This window comes from Chelonia mydas, chromosome 4, assembly GCF_015237465.2.
Source record: "Chelonia mydas isolate rCheMyd1 chromosome 4, rCheMyd1.pri.v2, whole genome shotgun sequence".
Taxonomy (NCBI): domain Eukaryota; kingdom Metazoa; phylum Chordata; order Testudines; family Cheloniidae; genus Chelonia; species Chelonia mydas.
In genome coordinates, this window is record NC_057852.1 from 102,042,232 (window position 1) to 102,069,284 (window position 27,053).

The window sequence follows — 27,053 nt, forward strand, 5'->3', positions numbered from 1 at the left end:
CAGTATGTTTCTGTATCTAATTGTTAAGGAATGTGAGGCAGAAACTGTATTTAGGAAAGGATAGTCTCTTCAATGGAATTTACATTAAAGTTTCTTTAAAGTTAATAATGTCAAAGGAACTACCAGACTTATAGCAGGATGAACATTTGACCTTGCAGTAGGTGGTTTGTGGGCTATCAAACAGGCCTTCTCTTTCTCAAAAACAGCATGAAAACAAGCCAGCTTTCATTCCCATAAAGTTCTGAAATAGCTGACAGCTTAGAATATATACTTCCATCAGGATTTCTTTTTCCTTCCTGGAAGTTATGAACATAAGAACAGCCCTACTGGGTCGGACCAAGGGTCCATCTAGCCCAGTATCCTGTCTTCTGACAGTGGCCAGTGCCAGGTGCCCCAGAAGGAATGAACAGAACAGGCAATCATGAGGTGATCCATACCCTGTCGCTCATTCCCAGCTTCTGGCAAACAGAGGCTAGGGACACCATTCCTGCCCATCCTGGCTAATAGCCGTTGATGGACCTATGCTCTATGAATTTATCTAGTTCTTTTTTGAACCCTGTTATGGTCTTGGTCTTCACAAAATCCTCTGGCAAGAAGATCCACAGGTTGACTGTGTTGTGTGAAGAAATACTTCCTTTTATTTGTTTTAAACCTGCTGCCTATTAATTTCATTTGGTGACCCCTAGTTCTTTTGTTATGAGAAGTAGTAAACAACACTTCCTTATCTACTTTCTCTACACCAGTCATGATTTTATAGATTCTCCACTGTACAACACACATGAACTTAAAACTTGAGGGCTAATGCACCCTAGAAGGTGTACTTCTAGTTCTTTCATGAAAGCTGCTCTCATTGTGCACATTTCTTTTTGTGTCCTCATACTGCTTCCTGACACATCTGTGCACATGTGATTGCCCAGTGTTTGCGCTCTTTCAGGTCATTGGAAGAGCATTCACTTTTCAATGTCAAGCAGCTGGCATTGAAGGTGATGCTTCATTTTCTGATTCTCTTTGCAGCAGTCACAAGTATTGGGGCCACTGATGTAGCCCCACTTTACCACTGAGTCTCTAGGCTGGACAGCTCCAGTCTGTAGTTGATTAAGGCAACCCCACATAGTCCAGGTTTGATCAGCACTGGGTGGTAGGTGCTTGACTGGTGGGACCCAGAGTGCACAGGCTACAGTATTGTTCCCTACCCGTGTTAGCCATAACTGAACCCTTGTCTGTTTGAGTGATAATGTTAGGGATTTAATGGTGGTGAGAAAACTTTGTCGGCACTTCAGTTGGTTCAGCATCGGTATTATATAGCGATGTCTGGGATCTGCAAATTGCCCTATGCGCTCTACTCTACAAGCTCAGGAGGAGCAATACCTGCAAGGATGAAGAGGCTGTTGATGTAAGTGGGTATCCCGTAATATAGTGGCAGGCAGTATTAAGTACAGGGGCTAGCTTATCTGTGTGAGGGAATTATGCCCACACTGCACAGCATATTCAGCAGAGGACTAGCAAAGTGCCAGTGCTGTGGATCACAGAATGGATAGGTTGCGCCCCACTTTGATGTAACTGGCTTATTTTGTATTCTAATCTTGGCTTTAGTTTTCTTGACGTGGGCTCTAATGGAGAGTGAAATCAAGAGTAAACCCGAGGTACCCAGGATTTATGGAGTAAGTTTTGTCCCAAGTCAGCTGATGTTGAGTTTGCATCAGGCCTCTTGGTTTTTGAGATGGAATGCACTGACATGCATCTTCGCTGGTTTTGTATGCAGTTTGGCTATATAGTGCTTGTCTAGTGTGTTAAGTGCATTCACCATATTACTCTCTAATATGCTCCTTGTGCAGTGTGGTAACACATAGATCATCTGTGTAGGTAAAACGTGTTGTGTCAGGGTAGCTTGGCTGGTCATTTGTATAGATGTTGAATAATATAGGCGCTAAGACAATACTTTGTGTGAGGGCATTCTCCTGTTGTTTCCTTCAGCTCCATTTGACACATAAGTTCACAATCTTTTGTTCTCTGGTATGGTCTGTATTAATTTGTTCTTTGTTATCATTAGTAGCTAGGCAAGGTATCCACAATGATTGACTATCTCATAGCCAACTGAAAGATCAACAAACACTGCTCCTGAAATCGATCATCTTTCATATTATCTTTGATATGTTATGTCAAACCCAAAGCTGTCTAATACATGACCGACTCGGGCAAAAACCAGACTGTTCATTGATAAGAAATGGTACTACCACTTTCCCACTCTGTGCACTGATGGATAAATAGAGAACTGTTTATACTATAGTTTGCAGAAACAGAAAATATGATTGCATTTTTCATATCATATCAGAGGGATAAATACGCATACTCTATGTTTATAGCAGCTACAACATATTTTAAATGCAATTTTCCAATATTAAAGGTTGAAAATGGTCTTCTGGGTTGATAACATTTGTCTCTTAAAGGAACTCAAACCCAACTGATCAAAGGATCAGTATGACTGATTCTCACACGCTCCTGTCACTGTTAATCTATTGACTGATTTCAGCTACTGTTATATCAAACCAATCACTTATTTACAAGTAACCAGTAAAAAAATAACTTTTTGTCAAAGTAATAAATGGGATCTTTGAGAAATAAGAAAGTTTGCATGGGAATTACATATTTATTAATTCAAATAAAAAAGGAATATTGAACAGTTTCCTCTTTTAGTGAGCACTGTCCATCCTGTGCACTGAATTAGGAAGGGATTGGGAGGATGGGGAGGGAAGAGAAGTGTGTGTTCATGTATTAAAAACTGTATTATATTGTAACTCGAATATCATTGTTCTAACATGGGAGCAGGTTGGGGTGGAGGTTGTATGTTCATTTTTATGTTTAAATAGCACAAACACATCAAAATAATTTTTCCTTTTCCCACTCTTCTACACAATCCCTAATTTTCATTCCAAATGTTTCCCTGTGAAAGCTGATGATACAAAACTACAAAGAGTATCCCTCTCCCACAACAAATCAATTCATTTGCAGATCAGTTGCACTAAATATCTGATCACTGAGCTAAATATACTTTGTGTAAGATTATTACCACTCTCAAAGCAGGGAATCTGAAGGGATATTAGAACTATCCTGAGCTCAAAGTGTCCTAGAAACTTGATAAATTTCTGCATTTGGAGAAATGCCACAATATTTGCTGCTTAACTATGATAAAGAGAGTTGTATATGTAAGCAGTCCCAGAAAATCAAGCAATTTCTTGGATTCTGAAGGTTTTGGTTCCTGAACATTAAAAATCAAAATGACTCTGAGTTAGGTCAAAATTTGATAACACTAGCAATTATCCCATTTCATTCCCTAGAACCAGGCCAGCTAAAACCCATCTGGCCATCTTTGGATTGATATTGTGCTCATCCATTATAATTATAATTGTAATTTAAGAACAGATTACTCAGATCACAAGCCACATGTCAGAGTAGAGGTATGCACCCTGTATATAGCTTACCCAAAGCCCAAGATCTTTTTTCCACTTCAGCTAGCTGGAACACCATAATAAGTATAATTGCCAAAATAGTAGGAAAAGAAGCTTTTTTCATGCTATTACCAGCTTTTCTCACAACACGGCAGGATGACATATGCCACTGTTTTTCTATGCAATGTGCTGCATTGTATAGTAATATCCTATAATATTATGCAATATCCCATGGAAAAATAAATGGAGCAATACATACAATATTAAGGTTCAGGAATCAAGAACTCAAATGAAGGCATAAGGTTGAAAGTTGTGCCCCTTGTGCGGTAAGTTCTCTCTTTACATCTTTTAAAATTATTTATCTGCTAATGCAATATATAGCATAATGCAACATGGAATTACTTATGTAACCATACATATAACATATTCTGTTGCATACAGTTTTTAATCTTGGCTTGATTTTCAAGTCTCAATTAGAGCTGCCAAACAATTTTGAAGAATAGTTATTCATCTGTTACAAAATGTGTAAGGATGATCTTACTGTCACTGAAAGCAGATGAAAGTCCTTCTTTTAAGATCTTGGACCTGATCCTGCTCCCACTGAAACCAGTGGGGACATTATAATTGATTGTCCTGACAATCATCTATTCAGAGAGTCATCAAGGATATATTAGATATACCAGGGTGACGGCGTCTTATTACTACTATAATATAGGTACAAATGCATCCTTTGTGAAGCATAGCAACATCACCAGCACCACAACAACCGTCCATAGCAGAACAAACTGCAAATAATAATAAAATAAAATAATAATAATAAAAGTATTAATAATCAAATAAACAAATCACACAGCAATTTGAAGTACATGATCCTACCTTTTGTTTGTTGGTTTCATATGTAAATTTGCCTGATTCTGAGTAGAAATATTGTCAGATTTTAAAGACACCCACTTGCTCACTCTTCTGAAGGAAGAGCATTATGACAATGGTTATCTGAAAAGGGTTATAACTGAGCAAAGGGAAAAATACTGTTTAATGTCAGGGAAAAATTCAGACTGAAGAATGTCCTAAAGTGTTGGAAGTCCTTTTCCTTGGACCATTTAATACAGATTAACACTGGTGAATATATTATGGGTAGAGTTACAGATATTACAGTAAACAATCCCTACAATTCTAGATAATGTGGAATGCATCAGAATCTTGCCATTATCAGATATAGCTGAAACTAGGTATGGTTGTGATTTATTCTACACACCTGAAATTTAAAAAAAAAAGTGAGAGTTGTTTAACTCATTCTTTTAAATGGGTGTAAATACATTTAAATACATTCAATTCCTGAAAGATTGAGATTGGCAGACCACAAGCATTTTCTTTTCTTGTACAGGTCAGCATATGTACAGGACTTACAACAATGACCACACCGCACATGCAGCCAGGGAGTGGGGGAGGGCATTGTCCAGGTTTGCAGGAGGAAGGATAGCAGTGCTTTATGGGTGGGGGTGGGGAGGGAGGACAAAAGCTGCTGCAAAAACTGTGGGGGTTGACTTCCTCCTTAGAGTGTATGGATGGCCTTATTTTTAAAATATTGGTCTGGGCACAAGGAGATCTGGGATCAGTTCCCAGCTTGGCCACAGACTTCTGGTGTGATCTTGCGTAATTTAATTTTTTCTGTTTCAGAGTGGAAACAGTGTTAGTCTGTATCAGCAAAACCCATCAAATTAGGCCTGACTAAAGACTTGGAGTGGATAGTCACTACAAAAAGTAATTTTCCCTTTGCTGATACTCACACCTTCTTGTGAACTATTGGAAATAGGCCACCTTGATTGCATTGGCCTCGTTAGCACTACAAAAGTAATTTTCCCTCCCTTGGTATTCACCCCTTCTTGTCAACTGTTGAGAATAGGCCACGTCCACCTTAATTGAATTGTCTTGTTAGCACTGACCCCCCACTTGGTAAGGCAACTCCCATCTTTTCATGTGCTATAATATTTATTCTGCTTACTGTATTTTTCACTCCATGCATCTGATGAAGTGGGTTTTAGCCCACTAAAGCTTATGCCCAGATACATTTGTTAGTCTCTAAGGCGCCACAAGGACTCCTCGTTGTTTTTGCTATTTTTTGTGTGATTCAGTTCACCAGCTGTAAAACAGAGATAATAATATTGCCTCTCTCCCATGTTTGTCTGTCTTGTTTACTTAGCCTGTACATTTGACGTCCTCTTTACTGTGTGTGTGTACTGCTCTTACTTGGGGCTTTAAGTGCTAATAAATGCAATAAGCAGTAATACCACCCCCACACCCACTCATTTGAGTGGAGTGATGCACATATTTATGTGTTTGTAGGATCAGGCCCTAGGTTCCATATTCTGCAATTTAACTGCGTAGGCTATGAACATAATTTTAGGGATTTTGGAAGGTGTACCTCTTTAACACCCACTTGGTGAGAGGGGAGGTACTCCTTTCTCAGCAGGCAGGTCACAACCCTCTGGCTGTGCTGTTCAAGACATCTGCCTCATTGTGGTGAAAGTTAAAGCAATCCAAACACACAGACAATTGGTTTCTGCAGCCCACAAAAAGCAGAGTCCCAGGCCCAGATTTTTAGACGTATTTAGAGTGTTGCTGTGCTCAGAATCGCAAGGCCTAATGTATTTATGAGTCTAAATTTCATTTTAAAGTGATTTAGGCACTTAGGAGTCTAAATCCCATCAACTGTCAATGGGATTTTGGCTCTTAAGTGCCTAAATCCCTTTTGAAAATAGCTAAAAGGAAAAAAAATGAAAAGAAAAAAGTACCATCCTTTCCCCTTTTCGAGAGGGCCTGGACAGCCCAGTCTCTCAAGCAATTTTCCTGGTCAGCAACCCTTGCTTCCAGGGACTGGTGAATGCTGAGTTGGAGTCCTTCTTCTTCAGAATGTTTCCCTGCATTGAGCAGGGAGTCTCTCGTTTAAGATCCTGTCCATCTCCAGATTTGACATGGCTTAGAGGTATGCCAGGCTGAGGTTGATTGTGCTCAGAGAAGCTCTTTAACCTCTTCCTGCCTGGGGTGTGATCTGCCTTGAGATTCCATAGACACAGAGATTGAGATTCCATAGACCAGAGATTCCATCACTGCCCAGGAGTAGATGTCTGCATTGCTGGGTTTCTTTCCTGTGTGATGTTGTACTCTAAAACTACAGTGTTGGAGAGACAAGTAGCATTGCATAACATGAAAGTTCCTTTCCTTCATTGTATTTAACCAATGAAATGGAGTGTGATCTGTAATGAGGAAGAAAATATTATCCAATGAATAGTATCTATGGGCTTCTATGGCCCATTTAACTGCCATTTTTCTCCCCCAGCCACCCAGTAGGCCTTTTCCATGGGGCACAGCTTCCAACTTAGATACAAGACTGGGTGCTCCTCGAAGTTCACCTCTCGTGACTATATTATCCCCATGCCTACATTGGAGGATTCCATCTGTAAAACAAACTCTTTTGAAAAATTTGTATTGAAGAGGACAGGAACCTGGCATAGCCAGTCTTTCAAAGGTCTTAAAGGCTTCCTCCCAATCCTTGTCTCACTGAACCATCTTCACATTCCCATCTTTTATCAGGTCCGCCAGAGGGGTTGCAATGGTGGCAAAACTGGGAACAAAGTTCCTACATTAACCAGCTAGTACAAGGAAGTGCCTCATCTACCTCCTTTGAGGAATGGACATGCTGACAATACCTGGCCTAAGCTGACCTCCTTCCATGATACAACCCAGGTAAGTCACTTACTGATTCTCCAACTTACATTTTGCTTGATTGGCTGTAAGGCCTGCCTCAGCTGGAAATTGTAGGATTGTTCAGAGCCATCATTAATGATCATACCAGTTGTTGCTATATATAACTCTCATCTAAATATACAGCAGCATACTGACGGTGAGGTCTGAGCACTCTATCCATTAATTGTTGAAACTTTAGATTTGCTCCATGTAGGCCAAAGGACATTGCCTTGAAGCAGAACAGTCTGAAGCATATTGGGAATTCTGCTGTTTACTGCAATGCAAGTGACAAGTGGATCTTTTGTAAGAGCTAAAGTAGATATACCTTGCCATTGCTAAACATTCCAATAGCGCATCCACTCATCACATCAAGTACACATAAAAATTCAAGACTTTATTAACTTTTTGGAAGTCTGTGCAGAAACATGTTGAGCCATTGTGTTTGGGGAAGAGAATGATGAGATTTCATCAGTCACTTTGAGTCTCCTCTTCTACCCCGAGATCCAGCATAGCCTGCAACTGCTCCCAGAGTGTTTCCCACATCTTCTGAGGAAAGGGCTGACTCGATGTGGTTATGTATCAGTGAGGAGGCAGAGGAAAATACATGGGGAAAGGCCTCAATGAGATGTAAAATCTGAACTTTTTGCTTGGATAGGAGTTTGGTGCCCATCTTCACTTGTGCTGGCTCTTGGTGAATGGATGCTTAAGGCTCCAGTTCTGACTCTGGTGAGTAAGGAGTTATTGACATCCCTTTTCTGGTTTTCCAAAGGCTTCAGAGGTTCACATAGTAAAGCTTTATTTCTTTCTGCCTCCTGGGCAGGTGGACCTCTTAGTGCACAGGGCCAATCTAAGGAACCACTTAAAAAGCTGCTGGCCATCTAGCTAACAACTTTGACTCCATGCTGGGAAGCAACAACAGTACTTGATCCCCCTGTTGGAAAGTCTGCAGGTCATCCTGATAGCATGTTTACTCTTGTGCTTGCTGGGCCCACAACAGATTTTCATAAGCAACCTCCCCTAGCACCTTGAGGCTCTCCCTGAGTTGTCTAACATACTGGACTATGCTGGATGCCTTTGAGTCTTGCTCTTCACAGCCCTCAAATAGGAGGGCTAATATTCCTCAATCCTGGAATACAGAAGTTTGAAGGGAGAAAATCCTGTGGAAGTTTGTGGTATTTCCCATATAGTGAACAAAAAAGGAGGAAGTAACTGGTCCCAATGCTTGGGGTCAGTGTCCACAAATCATTTTAGCATCACCCTCAGGGTTGAATCGCTCAACTAATCCACCCATTTCTGGATGCTGGACAGAGGTCCTCAGCAACTTGATCTTCATTAAACAGTATAGGTCCTGCATTATCTGATCTGTGAATATTTCTTGGGAGATCCCTACTTGAGAAAAGAGATTCCAGGAGCTCTGGAACAACTTTGCAGCATGCAGAGGAGTCCGTAGCATGGTCACAAGAGTGTATTGATGTCTCACCACACTCTTTTCAAGGTGGCCTACCATATCCATGTCAACTTGGTCAAAGGGAATGGGATCAAGGAGTCCTTTGGGATAGTTAATTGGCACTAAGGACAAGAGTCAGAATATTCTCTGACCCTGGTGGATGCCAGGCCAGTAGAAAGGAGACAATACTCAGGACTAGGACTTTTCCTAGCCTAAGTGTCCAGCACAAGGGATGTAGTGTGCTATGCACAAGAGTACCTGAGTATTAGTAATTGGGTCCCTACCTCTCTGGTTTATCACACTCAGCACAGTATAGGCATTCTCCCCAGAGAACAAAAATGGACCACTGCCACTGGCATTGAAGATTCTACCACCTGATCATTCACAGCAGTAATTTGATTGTAGGCACTGCTCAGTGTAGGGTTCATCCCTTGTTCACAGACAAAACCTGTTTCACAAGCTATGGCTTCTAAATCTGTCAGTGTCTCCTTTCTGTGACCTGTATGGGTGAAATGTGGATCTCAAACTACCCATAAGGGGGTCCTCTGGTTCTCCTTACCCAGCTAGTACCACCATTGCCAGAGTCTGGATTCCAGGCTGAGCCCAAACCTCTCCATTGCAATTAAGCAGCCCCTTAGCCTGAGTCCCACAATCCCAAATCAACTGTTGCCTGCAATGTGCAGGAGGTCAGACTAGATGATCATGATGATCCCTCCTGACCTTAAAGTCTATGAGACATGGGCCAGCCATGAGTGTTTAATTGCAGTGTAGACATACACTCCAGGCCAGAGTCTTAGCTGGTGTTAATTGTCATTGTTCCATTGATTTCAATTTACAACACCTAAGGATCTGGCCCTCAAATTTTAAAAAAGTGATGTAGTCATGTGGAAAATTAAAGTTACTAGTGTCTAAAATGATAAGAAAAATACAAAAGATAGGATTTTTGTTTTGTTAAAAAAGAGGAAATACACACACTTAACATTGTTTAATTTACCTGAAGAATGCAGATCTTTCATGAATACACTCTGAATGTCCCAGCATGCCTTTGGTTTTAGTAAAATGTCAATAGAATGCAGAAAGTGGAGTGTAGAACAATTTATAGAGTAGTTACTTTTAAAAATATTTAATCCAATTTACTAGGTAAAGAAAAGTTCTTAAAATATAAGTAATTTTTTTGGAAAATCTTTGCTAAACAGAAGAAACCTGAATTAAGGATGCATAGCAAACTGCTGTTTAAGTTGCTGGCAATGAACTGGAGAATCCTATTTTAAAGATAATAGAAGTGAGTCACAATAGGAATTTAATATTAACTACGCCAAAGAATGTGTTCCAGAAATTGAAGCCTATGATCATTTCTTTTACACTTTTCTGTTTGTAATAATCTTAGAAGTTCAAAAAATTCATTTTTCCCTTCAAAACTTTTCAAAGCCAGCTCCAGTGAAAATGCTTTGGTTGGGAGGATAAAATGAACAGGAGAGGAACTAACTAAAAACATTCTTGAAAGGGTGTGGTTTGGGAATTCATAGATTCATATTGATTTGAAAGTAATGAGTTGTAGTATAATTTAGCATATTTTCTACAAGGATCATTAACATGATTTGTCATTTAAGTGTCATTGCATGCTCTTCCAGCTATTAGATTTGAGTTCTTGCAATAGTCTCCAAAACCACTCTCATTCATCTAATTATTATCAGTCCTGCCATCTTCCATTTCATACACCCAATTAAAGGTGGAGATGTACTGTACATATTCAGGTTCCGATTTGGAAAAGTAGTTTTTACAATGTGAGTGTAGATCCACCGGCTGTGAACATTGCCACTATCAGTTTGTTCATAGAGTAATCTCTTCAGTGTGGGCAAGCAGCATATTGATTAAATAAGGCTTTGGTGAAGCTAAGCATGGTTGCTTTTACAAGTAAATCATTTTAATCTATAACTGCTTCTATCCTGAAAGAATTTTTCTCTCCTGCAGTTCAGAATACTTGTTATCATACATGCAGTGAGTGAAAACATTAGACAGCACTGGAAATAAACAGATATTCTAATACATATATATGATGGTATACATTAAGCATTGTAAGATATTTCTTTAAGTTCTCCAAATACCTAAAGGTTTTTGCTTGGTTTCATAAGAGGAAACTTTGAGTATCATTAAAATGCCCTCAAAGAATGCTTACAACAGGATGATTTGATGTCACTTATGTTCAGGCAAGCCTCCTTATTCCTTGCTTCTCTTCCCATGTCAAATGACTGCCTATTGCTTCCTGGAGGTAGCCTCAGATGGGTGACCGAATATATGCAGTGGTGAGCTGGAGCCGGTTCGCACCGGTTCGCACGAACCGGTTGTTAAATTCTGAAGCGGTTTAGAACCGGTTGTTAACCCGCTTCCCTGCAGGGTGCGCTGAGGCTTTGATGGGCTCTGGCCGGGAAGTGATGTAATTCATCCTCCGGCTGCTGGGGGCGCTGTGGGAGTCACGTGGGCTGCCACCTGGCCCTGGGCACGAGCCCTGGTGCTGCTGCTGCTCCCCTGGCCCTGGGGCTCCCGCTGCTGCCTGGTGGGTCCCCAGCTGCTCTGCTGGGCCTGGGCTGCGTCCTGCTGCTCTCCCTGTGAATACCCACCACCCTGCCCGCAGCCAGCCCCTGCCTCCAGCCACCCCCGCACCCCCTGCACCTCCTGCCTCCAGCCACCCCCTGCCCACAGCCAGCCCCCGCAGCACCCCTGCCCTGCCCGCACCAGCCCATCTCCAGCCACTCCTGCACCCCCTGTCCGCAGCCAGCCCCATCTCCAGCCACCCACTGCTCTGCCTCCAGCCACCCCCACAACCCCTGCCAGCAGCCAGCCCCTGCCTCCAGCCACCCCCTGCCCACAGCCAGCCCATCTCCAGCCACCCCTGAACCCCCTGCCCTGTATCCAGCCAACCCCTGTGCACACACCCCCTGCCCTGCTGCAGCCAGCCCTGCACCCCCTGCCCACAGCCAGACCCTGTCTCCAGCTACCCCCTGCCCTGCCCGCAGCCAGCCTCTGCACCCCCTGCCTGCAGCCAGCCCCTGCACCCCCCTGCCCGCAGCGAGCCCCTGCACCCCCCTGCCCGCAGCCAGCCCCTGTCTCCAGCCACCCCCTGCTCTGCCTCCAGCCACTCCCGCAACCCCTGCCCGCAGCCAGCCCCTGCCTCCAGCCACCCCCTGCCGGCAACCAGCCCATCTCCAGCCACCCCGCCGCACCCCCTGCCCTGTATCCAGCCAACCCCTGCTGCACGCACCCCCTGCCCTGCTGCAGCCAGCCCTGCACCCCCTGCCCACAGCCAGACCCCGTCTTCAGCCACGCCCTGCCCTGCCTCCAGCCAGCCCCCACACCCCCTGCCCGCAGCCAGCCCCCGTCTCCAGCCATCCCCTGCCCTGTCTCCAGCCAGCCCCTGCGGCACCCCCTGCCCTGCCCGCAGCCAGCCCCTGCCACACACCCCTGCCCGAATCTAGGCAGCCCCACACCCCCTGTCTCCAGCCAACCCCTGCCGCACCCCCCTTCAGCCCTGCCCAAAGCCAGCCAGCCCCGCACCCCCCTGCCCTGCCTCCAGCCAGCCCCTACCTCCAGTCAGCCCCACACCCCCTTGCCTCCAGCCAACCCCGCACCCTCCTGTCTCCAGCCAGCTCCGCACCCCCGCCCTGCCTGCAGCCAGCCCAGCACCCCCTGCCTCCAGCTAGCCCTGGCCCACGCCCCTGTCTGCAGCTGGCCCCACGTCCACTGGTGCCCTGCAGTTCCCAGGGCAGTAACCTGCACACTTGCTTCAATGAGGGGGGCAGGGAGTAGCTGGGACCCACATGTGCACACCCTAGGGTGACCAGACAGCAAGTGTGAAAAATTAGGACGGGGGTGCGAGGTAATAGGAGCCTATATGAGAAAAAGACCCCAAAATCGGGACTGTCCCTATAAAATTGGGACATCTGGTCACCCTAGCACACCCCCAGGGAGTGGCAGGGACCTACACATGTGAAACAGAGCTCATTTCTAGTTCAGGCCCATATTTTTAAAAAAGAACTTTTGGCAGGGTTAACATACATCCATATTTTCCCGGACATGTCAGGCTTTTTGGTTCTTAATTCTCCGTCCGTGAGGAATTTTTAAATTTTTTAAATTTTAAAAATTCCTCCCAGGAAAATACGGACGTATGGTAACCCTACTGGTACAAAAAATACATACTGTGGCACATCCCTTAAACCAGAACTTTCTATAGGGAACCGGTTGTTAAGATTTTGGCAGCTCGTCACTGAGTATATGAAGACAGAAATCCAGTGGAGGGAGCCAAAATTGGCTCCATTGTATGATGTAGTGAGAAATGCAGTACAGTTGAGAGGTCTGGATCAGATCATCTCTTTCTCTTTTCCATTTCTTCCCTTCTCACTATCAGCCATATGCATATTTATCTTCAACCTCATTTTAGCTTCTAGAGACCAGACTATCATTTCTGGCCAGCTCCTAGACACTCTTTATGATATGATCAGTTCTAATTCTTTGTAGTTAGGAAAAGGAAGAGAATGCTGAAGAGTGAGGAAAGATGACATGGCAATCAGTGATTTAAGTCTAGTGAATGTAATACCCCTGTTCTGTTCATAAGCAATAAGACAACTAGTAAAACTGCCATGGATTTCACTTATTCTGCAGGATGCAAAAAACTTGAGAGCCTGGTTTCTGACAGTGTAGTGAAATGCTGATACTATTACTTCTAAATTGGGTTGTGGTTTTTTTTTTTTTTTTAATATGAGATTGTGCCTCAATTCTTTTATTAAGTGCCATAAATAACAGTAGCTGTTCCTACCTGGGGTTTTTGATGTGGACACAGCAGCAAAATGAGGACAGGCACATGCATGGAATTAAGTGGCAAGCCGCAACTTTGATTAAACTTTAACACAAGGGAGGAGTATTACTTGCCCATCACTCATGCTCTCCTATACCGGCTATTTAATTGGTTACAGTGCTGGGCTTACAGAGCTCTTTACCGTATTACCCATAATGCAGTGTATGCTCTTCTCAGCCTACCGCACAGGATTCAACTCTCTCTGAGTCCTAGCATCTTCCCCACAACACACACAAAGGGGACAAAGGGTGCACTAAGGTTGGGACCTTGGAAGAGCCACAAGGTCTGATCCTATCCCATGAGCCCAACATCATGTGGCTGATGTTATTAGGCCCTGTGATGGTGTTCCCTGTATAGGGCCTAATAACAGGGCCTAATAACATCAGCCACACTATCAGAGGCTCGTTCACCTGCACATCCACCAATGTGATATATGCCATCATGTGCCAGCAATGCCCCTCTGCCATGTACATTGGTCAAACTGGACAGTCTCTACATAAAAGAATAAATGGACACAAATCAGATGTCAAGAATGATAACATTCATAAACCAGTCGGAGAACACTTCAATCTCTCTGGTCACGCGATTACAGACATGAAAGTTGCGATATTACAACAACAAAACTTCAAATCCAGACTCCAGTGAGAGACTGTTGAATTGGAATTCATTTGCAAATTAGATACAATTAACTTAGGCTTGAATAGAGACTGGGAGTGGCTAAGTTATTATGCAAGGTAACCTATTTCCCCTTGTTTTTTCCTACCCCCCTCCCCCAGACGTTCTTGTTAAACCCTGGATTTGTGCTGGAAATGGCCCACCTTGATTATCATACACATTGTAAGGAGAGTGGTCACTTTAGATAAGCTATTACCAGCAGGAAAGTGGGTTTGTGTGCGTGTGGGGGGGAGAAAACCTGGATTTGTGCTGGAAATGGCCCAACTTGATTATCATACACATTGTAAGGAGAGTGATCACTTTACATAAGCTATTACCAGCAGGAAAGTGGGGTTGGGGGAGGTATTTTTTCATGCTTTATGTGTATAAAAAGATCTTCTACACTTTCCACAGTATGCATCCGATGAAGTGAGCTGTAGCTCACGAAATCTTATGCTCAAATAAATGGGTTAGTCTCTAAGGTGCCACAAGTACTCCTTTTCTTTTTTCTGTATCCAGTGTGACTATGCCCTCTCTTCAAATTCTATTTTTATGGTATCTGACTATATGGATAGTTTCTGCTTCCTGTATTGGGGAGTCTGTGTCTACTAGCGTGGCTGAATGTGTCAGCCTAGCTGACAAGCAGCCTTTCTAATAGAGCTATGAACCCTGTAGCAAACAGAGTCTGTCTGACTTACTCTTACTCCCAGACTGCAACAGAGCCAGAGAGCTACCCCTGCATTTAGCAGTGTAGGGCCATCTATACTTCCTTACAGCTCAGCCTTCTTTAACCAGTGGGTGTAAAGGAAAAAAGTTAAAGTAGTTAGATAGAGAGAGAAAGTAGAATAGGCATATCACTGCAAGGCAACATCAACATGTATTCCTGGTAGAACAGGGTTTTACTCCTGTACTACCTAAGCATGCTGAATGAGCTAAGAGACAAAATCACGGATATTAGTGCCCTATATGTAACAACCTTTACAAATAAAACTCTTGATGTTAAAAACCAACCAACTAAATGAAACAATCTAATTAGGTTTATATATCGCTGCCTTCACAGTGTCATTCCCATATAGTGTATCTATCAAAGCATTTCTAGGGTTGCATGCATTTGGTACCTATATGCCAATATAACACAATTGCATCACAATGGTATCCAAATCAATAACAAACCAATATCACTGAAGAACTCTGAATCAGAGCAGCTATAGCATCTTTAATTTAGCCTCTAGGGCCTCTGTAGATAGCTAAGTGTATGTATCTGTACACATGTACATCATATACATAAAATTAAATGGGGAGACAGAATATATGACGGTGTGGTATAAAGCTTTTATCAGCAGGAGGTTTGGATAATTGCATTACTGACAAGTGACAAATCCTGTATTTGTCACTCATTACTGAGAAATAATTTGAATAATATTCAGGATGTTAAAATATTTACTGAGACTATTTTTTTTCTTTTTGCCCTCCGCCTGCAAAGTCAGGAACCTCACTTACCATGAGTCCAACCATGCAGAGTTCAGAGGCAGATGTAAAAGAAAACATAAATAATTTCACTATATATTAAAATATCACAACTTTTAAATCAGTTGGGCAACATTCTTTGCTGTGCTCTGACTCCTTTCTGCTGCACCTTTCCCCTGCTCCACTGACCTTTAATCTGCACTGAGCATGCTCTGGTCCTGAGTTTGAGTTCAAGATAAGATACAGCAGTAGCAGTCATCCCTTTGGCTTATGTAAAAGAGGGTGGGCTAAGAGTCCATTATTCTAGTCTTTAATTATACAAACAGTAAGAACGCTTTCCTCTTGTTAAGGCATTAGACTGGAATTTAGGAGAGTTGGTGCCAGTTGTTCTGCAGAGGTCCAATGTGATGTTGAGCAAAACTATCTAATGCTTACACACAAGGGGACCAAAGCAAGGCTGCATGGATAACCCTAATTTTGTCATTTCCTAAATTTTGAGTATTTGCCTTTGTAACCTTGATGTTCTTCGTTATGTAAGAGCTGGTCAGACATTTCAGTGGTAAAAAATTGAGTTTGCTGTCATTTTTTTTCAATTTTCTTGATGGAAAATTGAAACAAAATATTTTGGTTTTGGGTAGGTTTAAGCTGAATCTAAATATTTTGCTGTATGGAACTGAAACTAAAATATTTAGTTTTCAATCAGTTCAACATTGAGCTTCATCTGCCTATGGTGCCACAGAGATTGTGAGTGGTACAAATGCCCAGATTAGAATGATTCATACTCTTCTCTATAAAGTGGGATCCTTGACTAGACTACATCTCAATCAGGCATCATGGGAGAAGTTATGTATAACAGATTATTTTTAAGCCTTTGAAAAAGGATAGGAAATTTAAAAGAATGTTTCTTAGGTTGCAAATTCAAGCGCTCAGAAATTAGGAAATACCAGATGCACAGAAAACTGTGCAACCTTAATCCAGCCACTTGTTTGTTTTCATTACAATACAATACTTAATTACATTATCAGTTACTATTTTTTCCACAGGATACCTGCTTCATTCAGTGCACAGACCGAAAACACAAGGGAGACAAATTAAGGTTGTATGAGTGTCTTGCAACCTGCATAAAAATTTTTAAAAGCCAAACAAAACAACAATAAAAATGCCCTTGTTTCTGTACACAATATATATTGCAAAGAAAAACCTACATTAAAAGTTTGATATATAAAACTATCCAATATATTCTTTTATTTCTTCTTTTGAAACTTACTTTGTGCGTTGTATTCAGCTGTGGTGCTCTGTTCTCTACATCTTTGGATGCATTCCGATGAAGTGAGCTGTAGCTCACAAAAGCTTATGCTCAAATAAATTTGTTAGTCTCTAAGGTGCCACAAGTACTCCTTTTCTCATTTCAGAGGCATTTTTAAGGAAGCTCTGTTGCATTACTAGTCCTAATCTCAATACCATAGCCATAAACAGAATTCTGATACAGTTAAACATAGCACAACTAAAGAGTAAATAGTTTGAATGCACAGTTTACCAGAGAATCAGAAAAAGAATGAATGTGAAAAATATATTTTGATTGCAGTAACAAAACAGAAGAAACTTTGTTGGTTTCACAACTGATTTTATGAAAGGGAATATTATGTAAATTTAATATACTAGTGGAAATTCTCCAACTTCCTTACCCTGGCATTCTTTATTCTTGAACATAAAGAAGCTTATACAAGTCTGCCTTGTCCCACATTTGCATGGCACTTTCTTATAGAAATTAGATTATACACTAGTTTGAAGTAAATTCATGCAGTTAATACATTTATCTTTAAAAGACCAGATGGACAATTTGGTAGTTAAAATGTGGTTTTAAAATTTTAAACCTTAAAACCAATTTCAATCACCACTATTTGTATTCCTTCATGCTTTATAAATACAATTTTTGACATAAACTAAGTGATATTTATGTTCACAATATACATTTAGAAAGAAGATTTTTATATTGTGCTTTTTCCTTCATGGTCTTTTCTAAACAATATGCCTTGCAACCCATTTTGTAACAATAACTTGACTGCTTTTAAGTTTGCATCATTATTTATTGTCTATAAAACAGAATGTCAGTCTTCCTCCCTTAATTATTATTGTTGTTGTTATTAGCAGTAATATTTGTGCAGGAATGGAGGGAAAGGGAAGTAATTGTCTCTCAGAATTATTGTCCTCTTCATCTAACATATTTACCTGAGTGTCCATTTAATCCCTCAGCTAATTGATATTCTCCTATATAGTTATAGGTACATTTTAAACATTGCATGAGCAAACAAACAGGATTAGAAGTAATCTAGGGAACTGGATTTGTGTTGTGTGAGCAAGCCAGACAGAAATGTGAGCCCGTTCAATTAGAATGATTTTGGGTGGTCTTACTTGAACTTCTTTGATTAGAAGTTCATCAAATCATTAAAAGCACAGCATTGGTATTTATTTGTGCTTGATTTTCTCTTACCTTTCAAGATTAGACATCATCAATTTTCCTTAGATTGTGTTCCAAGAGCTGGTGATGGAATCAAATTCTGATTGGTCTAATAGCCACTTGAGGGGAGAAATGGAAATGTGCTACAACTGGATCTGATTGTCTATGTGAGGAGAATCAAGGGCTGAAAAGTGAGAGAGGCAGAAAGCAAACCTAATTTACTTAGTTTTGAAAGAAAGAGAGAAAACAGAAGTTGTTAAGAAATGCATTTTTAAAAAATGTCTATTTTTCCTATTCTCTTCTCTCTCATAATTCCCTCCTCTCCCCCAGAGGATCACAAACATCCGTTTTGAAGCTCTGAGGAGCTCTTCATTTTCCTGGGCTTTTTATAACTGTCTACCCTCAAGGCCCCATATCACAGCCATCATCCCTCAGGACAAGCAAGACAATATGAGATTCCCACTGGAGCTCCTCAGCACATCATGCAGCTCCATAATTAGCCAGAGGAGCCTTTCCCCCAGGGCTGAGTACTCAGTGCTACTCCTGCAGTATTCCGAGCTAGGCATTTTGGCAGAACTCCCAAAAAGTTTGGATAATTCAAAGAAGCTGCTGATGCACATCCAAACTTTTGGATGCTTATTTCAACTAAACTCAAACAAAACTTAAAGTTATTAAAAAGACAATAAAAGATACAGGCAATGCTAATTGTGCAGTCTCATGGAATCTCCTTCCAGGTGTAAGTCCACCTAATATGCAGAAGAGTATACGAAAATACAAGCTTAAAAAAAAAAAACATTGAAATTCTTTTCCTCACAAACAAAATTAAATGTGGTACACTGAGGTCTTTGAAATCTCTCTCTCTCACACACACTCCACAGCAACTTGCTCTTCTCTTTGTGCATTTTCCCCCTTAGTATATCTACTAAATTGAGAATAGTTTTTATTTTAGCAGTGTGACTTTTCTGTCTGCCTAAGTTAATGTTTGTGTCTATTGTTCACTCATTTCTTCCCAAACTCTTTCTTTCCCTGTCTGGCTTTCTTTGCAACTTCAGAATATCCCTGGGAAGAGCTTTGATGATGGTCAAATGTAACTCCATGATAGTAGTTCATCATGGGAATGTCATCATGAAATGTGGGGTTCTGCTTCAGTCCCTCCTGACCCCAGGTGTGTGACGCTTGAAGTTTAGGGATTCAGGTCTGCATGCAGTCACTTTAGATGACATTTCTGGAGTAGCTGTGTAATGCTGTGTGAGGGCTAGATAATATAGTACATGCCAGCATTCGATAAGTCTCCTTGCACTGTACAGTTCACCATTTGCTGGGTAGCAGTGTTATTTTTGCTACATTTGTTTGGAGTGCAGATGGTGCAGGGTACAGCAAATGGACTGTAAAAATAGATTTATCTTTGCTGTGAGGAAGATTCCTTAGAAATACTTTATGTTAATGTTATCCTTGTCAAAGTTGTTTGTGTGCATATATAGGTATATAGAAAAAGAGGCAAAATTGGAGAAAAAAATAAAAATCTCAGGGACCAAAGAGCAAGAGCAAATGGATGAATGAGAAGAAAGTCACATTTTAATGTAATATCCACGATGAGAAAATCAAGAAGGAAAGATAGAGTGGCCGTTAGAAACTGGGTGAAAGAAAAAAAAATGAGGCGGAATTGGGTTGAGGGAGGCCATATGTGGCCTATTATAGGCTTACTGACATCAGCACAATCCTGTCATGAAATCCATGCAGGCAAATCTCAAATGTGTGCGTAACTCCAGTAGTGTTCTGTATCTGTGTAAGTGTGGGCTGCCTGGATCTGAATGCTGGACTGGTGCCTTTCAGCCTGATCATAGCCCAGTGAAGCAAATGTGAGTCTATGGTCGGGCCCCTTTCTGGGCAATTACTACCACTGTGTTTGTGAAGATATTCCATTATGTGGTATGAAACTTTCCAAAAGCGGGAGAAAAAAAATCTGCCCGAGGCAGACACTCAGCATGGAAATTTTTAGCTTAAATGTTTTAAGTTTGACATTTGAAAACAGAGCCTTAAAATGGAATGTGTGGGACAGCCTTAACAATAGCCATCACTGCCTATGCTATTTATAAAACGGAGTGTACATTGTTATGTATTGTGGGTAAAAAGGTTTGGATGAAAACTTTCACCCAGATCCAGTGGTCACAATCCCCAGCACCTATCTGGAATTTTAGCCTTATACAGTTAGTTGTTATATATGTACAAAATAGTTCCACTGAATGCATCCGATGAAGTGAGCTGTAGCTCACGAAAGCTTACGCTCAAATAAATTTGTTAGTCTCTAAGGTGCCACTAGTACTCCTTTTCTTTTTGCGAATACAGATTAACACGGCTGCTACTCTGAAACCAGAAACTATCTTGAATTTTCTCTTTTTAGTGTTTGCATAATGGTAATTTAAGCATAACTGAAAGAGATATGACTGAACTAGAAAGCATTATCTTTGTAATTTGAGGATGAAAGAGGACCCAAACTAAGAAAGAGAAATTGAAAGAGCACTGCTCAGCAACCAAACACACTCTCTTGTTGAGTATTCTTTCACTTACATATAGAGAGTCTAAAACATCTATGTGGCTTTGTTGACCAATCACATACCACAAATTATGAATAGTTAACAGTGGAAGACAAAGAGAAGAGTTTGCAAACAGCACACAGGGTGCAGTACAATCACATCATTTGCAAAGAACTTCAACTAAGGATTTCATATAAATTCATAAAAATCTGCTTGCAGATCATTCATCCAGAGAAAAAAGGGCTACACTATAAATTATTTTATACAGTAGTCATCCAGTTAATTGTTAACCATGGGCTTACTTTTGCTCCTTTTGCAGTCAAACAGATTTGCTATTGACATCAAAGGGAGAAACATTGACCAGTATATCATAAACAACAGGGATCACCACCAGGTCGTGGGAAGACTGATCTAGTCATCAGGCTGGGTCAGATACCAAGAATTCAGAAGCTGAGCCAGGCCAGAGAGCAAACCAAAAGTCCTGTGTCAGGAGGTAGGCAGGGTCAGGCTGACAAGAAGATCAAAGGCAGGCAGTAGGCACATACAGGGAAAAGGAGGCAGGCAGGGTCAGGTTGACAAGGAGATCAAAGGCAGGCAGTAGGCACATACAGGGGAAAAGGAAACAGTCCTAAAGCCAAAAGAACCCAGTTACATGGACAGCTTCCTGTTCCTGTGCTTGGCTTAAATAAAAGCTGGGAACCAAACAGGACCCCGAGTGTTCCACCAATCTGATCCCAGCACTTGAGTCCTCTGTCAGAATTTAGATTCTATGTTAACACCAGTTAGTAGGTGGCAGGTTGGAACTGCCAACTGCCTAAGAGCCCTGTAAACTATGGTTTAAAACCTATGATCCCTGGCAGATGGAGGCACCAGCAGGGGACATCTTTGCCTAAAGACAAATTGATGCTACAGTTGTTCAAGAAAATCCATAGGGGGGCAGAAATGTGAGTGAGGCAGCACTGGTGTGGCTCTCAGGACCACCCATTATGTACTGACAACCACTCTTAACTGCAAGCTCAGTGTTTCTTCTTACTCTCTTGTAGAACCACTTGTATGTAAGCCCAGCAATCTTACCACCTGCCACTGCTTTCTACCGTATTGGCCCTTTGATCTGCTCTTAGAAGGAGCTGGTTGCTAGTCTGTGTTTCTCTTCAAGCCCTTCTCAACCACTCAGAAGGCTTGGGAATGCACCTAAGAGCCATCTCTAAGAGGGATCAGGGGCATTGACAATGCAGGTTTTCCTCATCCTTCTAATGATGGCAAATCAAAAGGCTGAGAAGGGTCAGGAGAATGGAATGGAGGGGAGGTGAATATGAAATGAAGAGCTCAGTCAGATTCTACAAACAGGAAGCCAGTGTTTGCTTCCTTCTGCAAGTGACCATTGGTCTTTGGGAGTGAGGCATTGAGCACCTTCAACTTCTGTTATTTTAATAAAAATTGAGAGCACTCTGAGCAGTGAGAGGAAAAACATCTTTGAAAACAAAAGGAAGAGGGAGATAATGAATTGGAAACATGAATTTATTAAAAAACAATAAAAACAAAACCAGGACATGAAATGTCTTTTATGTATCCTATGCCTCCATTTTTAACAGTGAAAATGATATCAGGTGTCCTTTAAAGGGTTGCTGTAAACCTTTAGAACCTGTGTGAGTGTGGAGTGTGAGTATTAGTATTTACAGGAGACTTCCGTAATTGCTGCTAGGCTCTTCCAAGCCCAAGAAAGAACTTATTTGGCTCAGCATAGCCTGAAGGTTGGAAACCACTGCTCTAGGCAACAGACATTATGGATATTCATCTATTAGCTTAGCCTATGTTTCCGTGTATGTGGAAGGCTGCATCATTTTTAGCTGTAAAAGAAGAAAAAAACTCAGAAATGTTATTTTTACTTTAATACTTGAGGGTTTGTTTCTAGGCAAAACATAATTTAAAACAGTACTTGTTTGTCAAAGGGGAGGAAGTTGGGCAACATGAGTTCACATTTACCTTCTGCTGAATTCTGAATAGCTGCAAACTTCCATTTACCAGTGTACATAAATAATTATTTAGAACAGACTTATTTAATTGCAATAATAATGACCAATTCTCTTCATTGCTAGTGACCCACTCATAACATTCTAAATTTCATTGTTTGGCATTATCAGTTAATCTAAAATGAAGTTATACAAAAGCTATGGAAGACTGAACATCACCAAGTAATTCCTACTTTTTGAAGTCTTGAAAGCTATTGTTGTTATAATAGATAGAGCAGAAGATGGAGCAAAAGATTAAAGCTTCTTGCTGGCATATGGAAAGATGTATACTGCTTACTACTTTGTGAGTAGACAGGGGAACAAACATACGGGCAAAAGAACAAATCAAAATGAACAATACATTGAAGACTATAAAGTATCTAAAGCACATATGTCAAAGGAAGAAGAGAAGAAACATGGGCAACACTTATTTAGATTGTAAGCTCTCCAGGACTATATTCTGTCTATATAGTGCTTAGCCAAGTGAGGCCCCTTCTTGGTTGGTCCCTACTACCATAATAAACATGAATAATAATACGACGAACAGTTAAGATAAGATTTGTTTTGTGATGATGCTGTATTTTCTGAGATGGAAATGGAATATCATTTTCCAGCTCACCACCCTTCCAGTGAGGAATTGTTCTCTATATACATATTTTGATTTTTTTAATAGATCCAAAATTTAAAAATTCATAAATAATGGACCTTCCCCCACATCCCAGGGAAGCTATTCTATAGATTAATACTTCTCAACATTTAGATTTTTTCCTGATACTCATGATATCATTTTCCTATTCAAGTTTCGTCCCATTATTTTTTTCTTCTGGTCCCGTATGTATTACTCTTCATCTTTTAAACTTTCAGCCTCGAAATATTTATAAACTTTTGTCCCCTCTTAATAACTATTTAATCAAACTACACATATTTACTCATTGCCCATAAGGCAGTCATTTCAGTCCCTTCTAATTTGTCAGTATCTTTGTGGTAATGCTATGCCTAGATTTGAATAAAAATTCCAGTAATACTGCAACAGAGCCATACAGAGATGAACTGTTGTCTGCCTACTCCAGAACTTGTTGCCTTTTCACATGCACGCCAAAACTCACATCAGCTTTTTTTTTTATTATTTCTGTGTTGTCTAATTTGATATCCACTATCACCTCTAAGTTCCTTTCCAGCATTACTGCTCATCAAGTTTCCTCTAACTGAGTAAATTCTTTGTTAATGTATTAGTTCACATTTTCCAGTTTTTGAACTCTAGGTTAATATTTAATTCAGTTATCATTTATCATATGGTGTATAGACAGAGAGATGTTGAAGTATCAGAGAACCAAATCATGAAAGTTACTGATCATGCAAAGGGCACTCACAAGTAATACCCACTAGACCACTAGAGTATGGGTGCACAAAACCTCTGAATATTTAGCCTAGCATGTTTAAGTGCTTTCCTTCAAAAACAAAGTTTTTAATAAAAATATTCTTAACGATAGAAATTGATTTGTATAGTTATCCCTGTGGACTAGTAATGACACATGCATTGGGGGGGAGAGGGGGGACAGGGAACTTTAGGAGACACAATCATTGCATTTCATTCCATATTAGTATGCATTTCCAGTTTTACCTCTGAATCAAATTAACCCCATGTCCCCAAGGAGCAGAAATCTGATGCTGTTTGAAACATATCCAGTCTTGCAAACCTTTATTCATGAGAAGATTAATTAATCTTAGGTCAATGGGTTTATTCATGTAAGTAACAGTTTGCAGGACCAAATCCGAGGTCATATTCAAGAGAAAGGAAGGATACAATACTTCACCCTTATTGGAAGTAGGATTGACAAAACTAGCAATAAAACAGAAGGAGAAAATAAGGTGATATTATTTTAAAAATGAGAGGAAAATAAAGTATGTAGAGACTTTGGGAATATTTAAAAAGCAGAGGAATCAGGTTAATAAAGGGTAATGTATGAAATGTCTGCAACAGTGTCCTAAACAGTGCAAAATTCACCTAGTTATTTCTTTGATTGCAAAATTGAAAGTGAGCCCAGTTTCACTGAAAGTTTTCCAAACCTTTCAAGTGAACCTTGTGATGATTTATGGTTTCATGTCCAAATCATGCATATCATGCTGTTTTAACAGGCCCACAAAGATTTCAGTATACATCTTTATCACATATTTACCTGACATTGTCATGGACATAGCTGTGTTAAACAAAGTAAAAATTGATATGAGAAAATGCATATAGCTCAATTCAAGACAAAATAACAAAAAATAAAATAATTGAAAATGAAAAATGTAACAGAGAACTATAGTAGACTTGGAAATCTGCTACAGAAAGCAATGATGTAGATCAAAATTCAGATAAAAGCTCTAAAAGAAGACAGAAGAGAAAAATCTAACAATGATATTATGAATAAAAAATACCATACGAAGTCTACTAACAGCTACTTAAATAGTGAAGCTGAGTGAAGAGTGCAAAGATCAGAATTAGCAAATCTGAGGCTGTTTCTGAAGGGAAGACTATATTGTTCAAGAGTCAGCAGAGAATAATCAATCCTGGTAATATAGAAGCCACTAGAAAGTGGCCAAAATACAATAACTAAAAAATACAGTTATGCTATTTGTTATTTACACATACACTATCTATAGTGCCATGGAAGAATGAGTCATATTTTTAAATTGGTGGTGGCGAGAGTGAGAGCGGAGAATAATATTAATGTCTTAGAAATGTATTTAAATAATATTAAATTGAATCTGAGATTTTCAAAACAGCAAAGGAATTTGGACACAGAATGCCCATTAAATTTATGAAACTGCAAGTGGAATGTGGAACTGTTATTTCTAGACAACGGACAGTAGTAACCAAAAATCATGTAACATGTTCTGGCTTACTAATGGTCTGTGTAAAAGTTGATAGTTTCATTCCATTTCAGTTCCATGAAATTAAATAGGAACTGGATGTCAATAAAGCAGGTCACGATATGTTGTTTGTTTCCATCAAAAATTGATAAAAACTAAAATATTTTGTTCTGTAAAAATTGTCTTCAAAAGCTTTCTGGTTTTCATCAACAATTTACCAAAAAACTAAACATTTTCATTTTTGCAGCTAAAAAGTGTAGCCAAACCCCCCAAATTATTCAGTTTCTTTATGACCTATCCCACAAAATGTCTCAAAATGTAAAATAAAAAACAAACAAACATTATTTTTAATGAAAAAAAGCTGTATATAAATTACAAAAAAATTGACTACCTCTAGTGTTCAAATCACTTAGGCAGATTTGAAAATCTCAGCCTGGATGTTAACTCTGTCCATATATCAGGTCAAGTTAAAGACTGTGGGAGAGCCTAGCTTTTATCTTGGCCTGTTTCTTCATCTACAAACTACAAACTGCCTTGGTTTCACAAGGATTTTATCTCATGTTAGTTACCATGTGTTAGCTAACTTGATTAAAAAACACACCTTGTTTCCTAATGAAGACTAGGCCTGTGAGTAAAATGAAAAGTACACTGTAGGTTACCGGTAATAGCAGTAATATTGTTTGTTATATAGTTAGGCAAGAGACATAAAATCCCTCCTCATCACTAAGTATGATTGTTAGTTTTGGATTCGATGTTTTAAGGGATTGAGATGCTTATCCTTTTTATGTAGACCAGATTTAGTACTAGCAACCAAAACCTTGTAACAGCTGATGGATCTGTGATGGTCTGTGGGAAAGGTGGTGGCCTCATTTCATTTTCTAGCCGGCATCACAAAACTAAATATCACTTTGTTAGCACTCTTGTGGCAGTTTCATCAGTAAGGTTCCATATGTAACGATGATGGAAACTGAAAAGCCCTCTATTCCTGAGAGCTGATTCTTCCAGGCCACCGCTCAAGTAAAGTGGTATGGGAAAACTGTACTGTTGTTACTATGAGTAAACAGAGAACTTAAGTCTCTAGTACTGTCAGACCTGAATTTTCATGACTACTAAAATAAATATAACAAAAATGAATTTGTTTCAAATGTTAATTTAATTAGCACTTAAAGTAAAAGCCTCCTACTTTTAGAACCAGAAACTGCAAAAAGCAGCTATTTTGTTCACATTTTTTTTTTACTCACAGCCAGTAGAAGATAGGCATATGTCTAATTATTAGCACTCAGCTCTTCAATTTATGAAGTTTCTTTCCTTCCTATTTCAGTCTTTTGGGTTTTAATATTATCCCAATACATGAGTATAGTTATTTTTGTTTACTCATCTATGAGTGAAAAGTCTCTTTTTTATAAGTAACATTTTACAAATTTTAGCCTAATGGATTCCTGGAAGAAAGGTCACTTTACGTTTACAGGATGACCTTTAATTTCAGATCTGATTGTTACATTTAGTTTATCTTCTGGAAAGAAAGCTAAATAATGTCAGCATTCTGCTGGCAGATCCATCTCATAACCAAATCTCTTGGGATTAGAAGC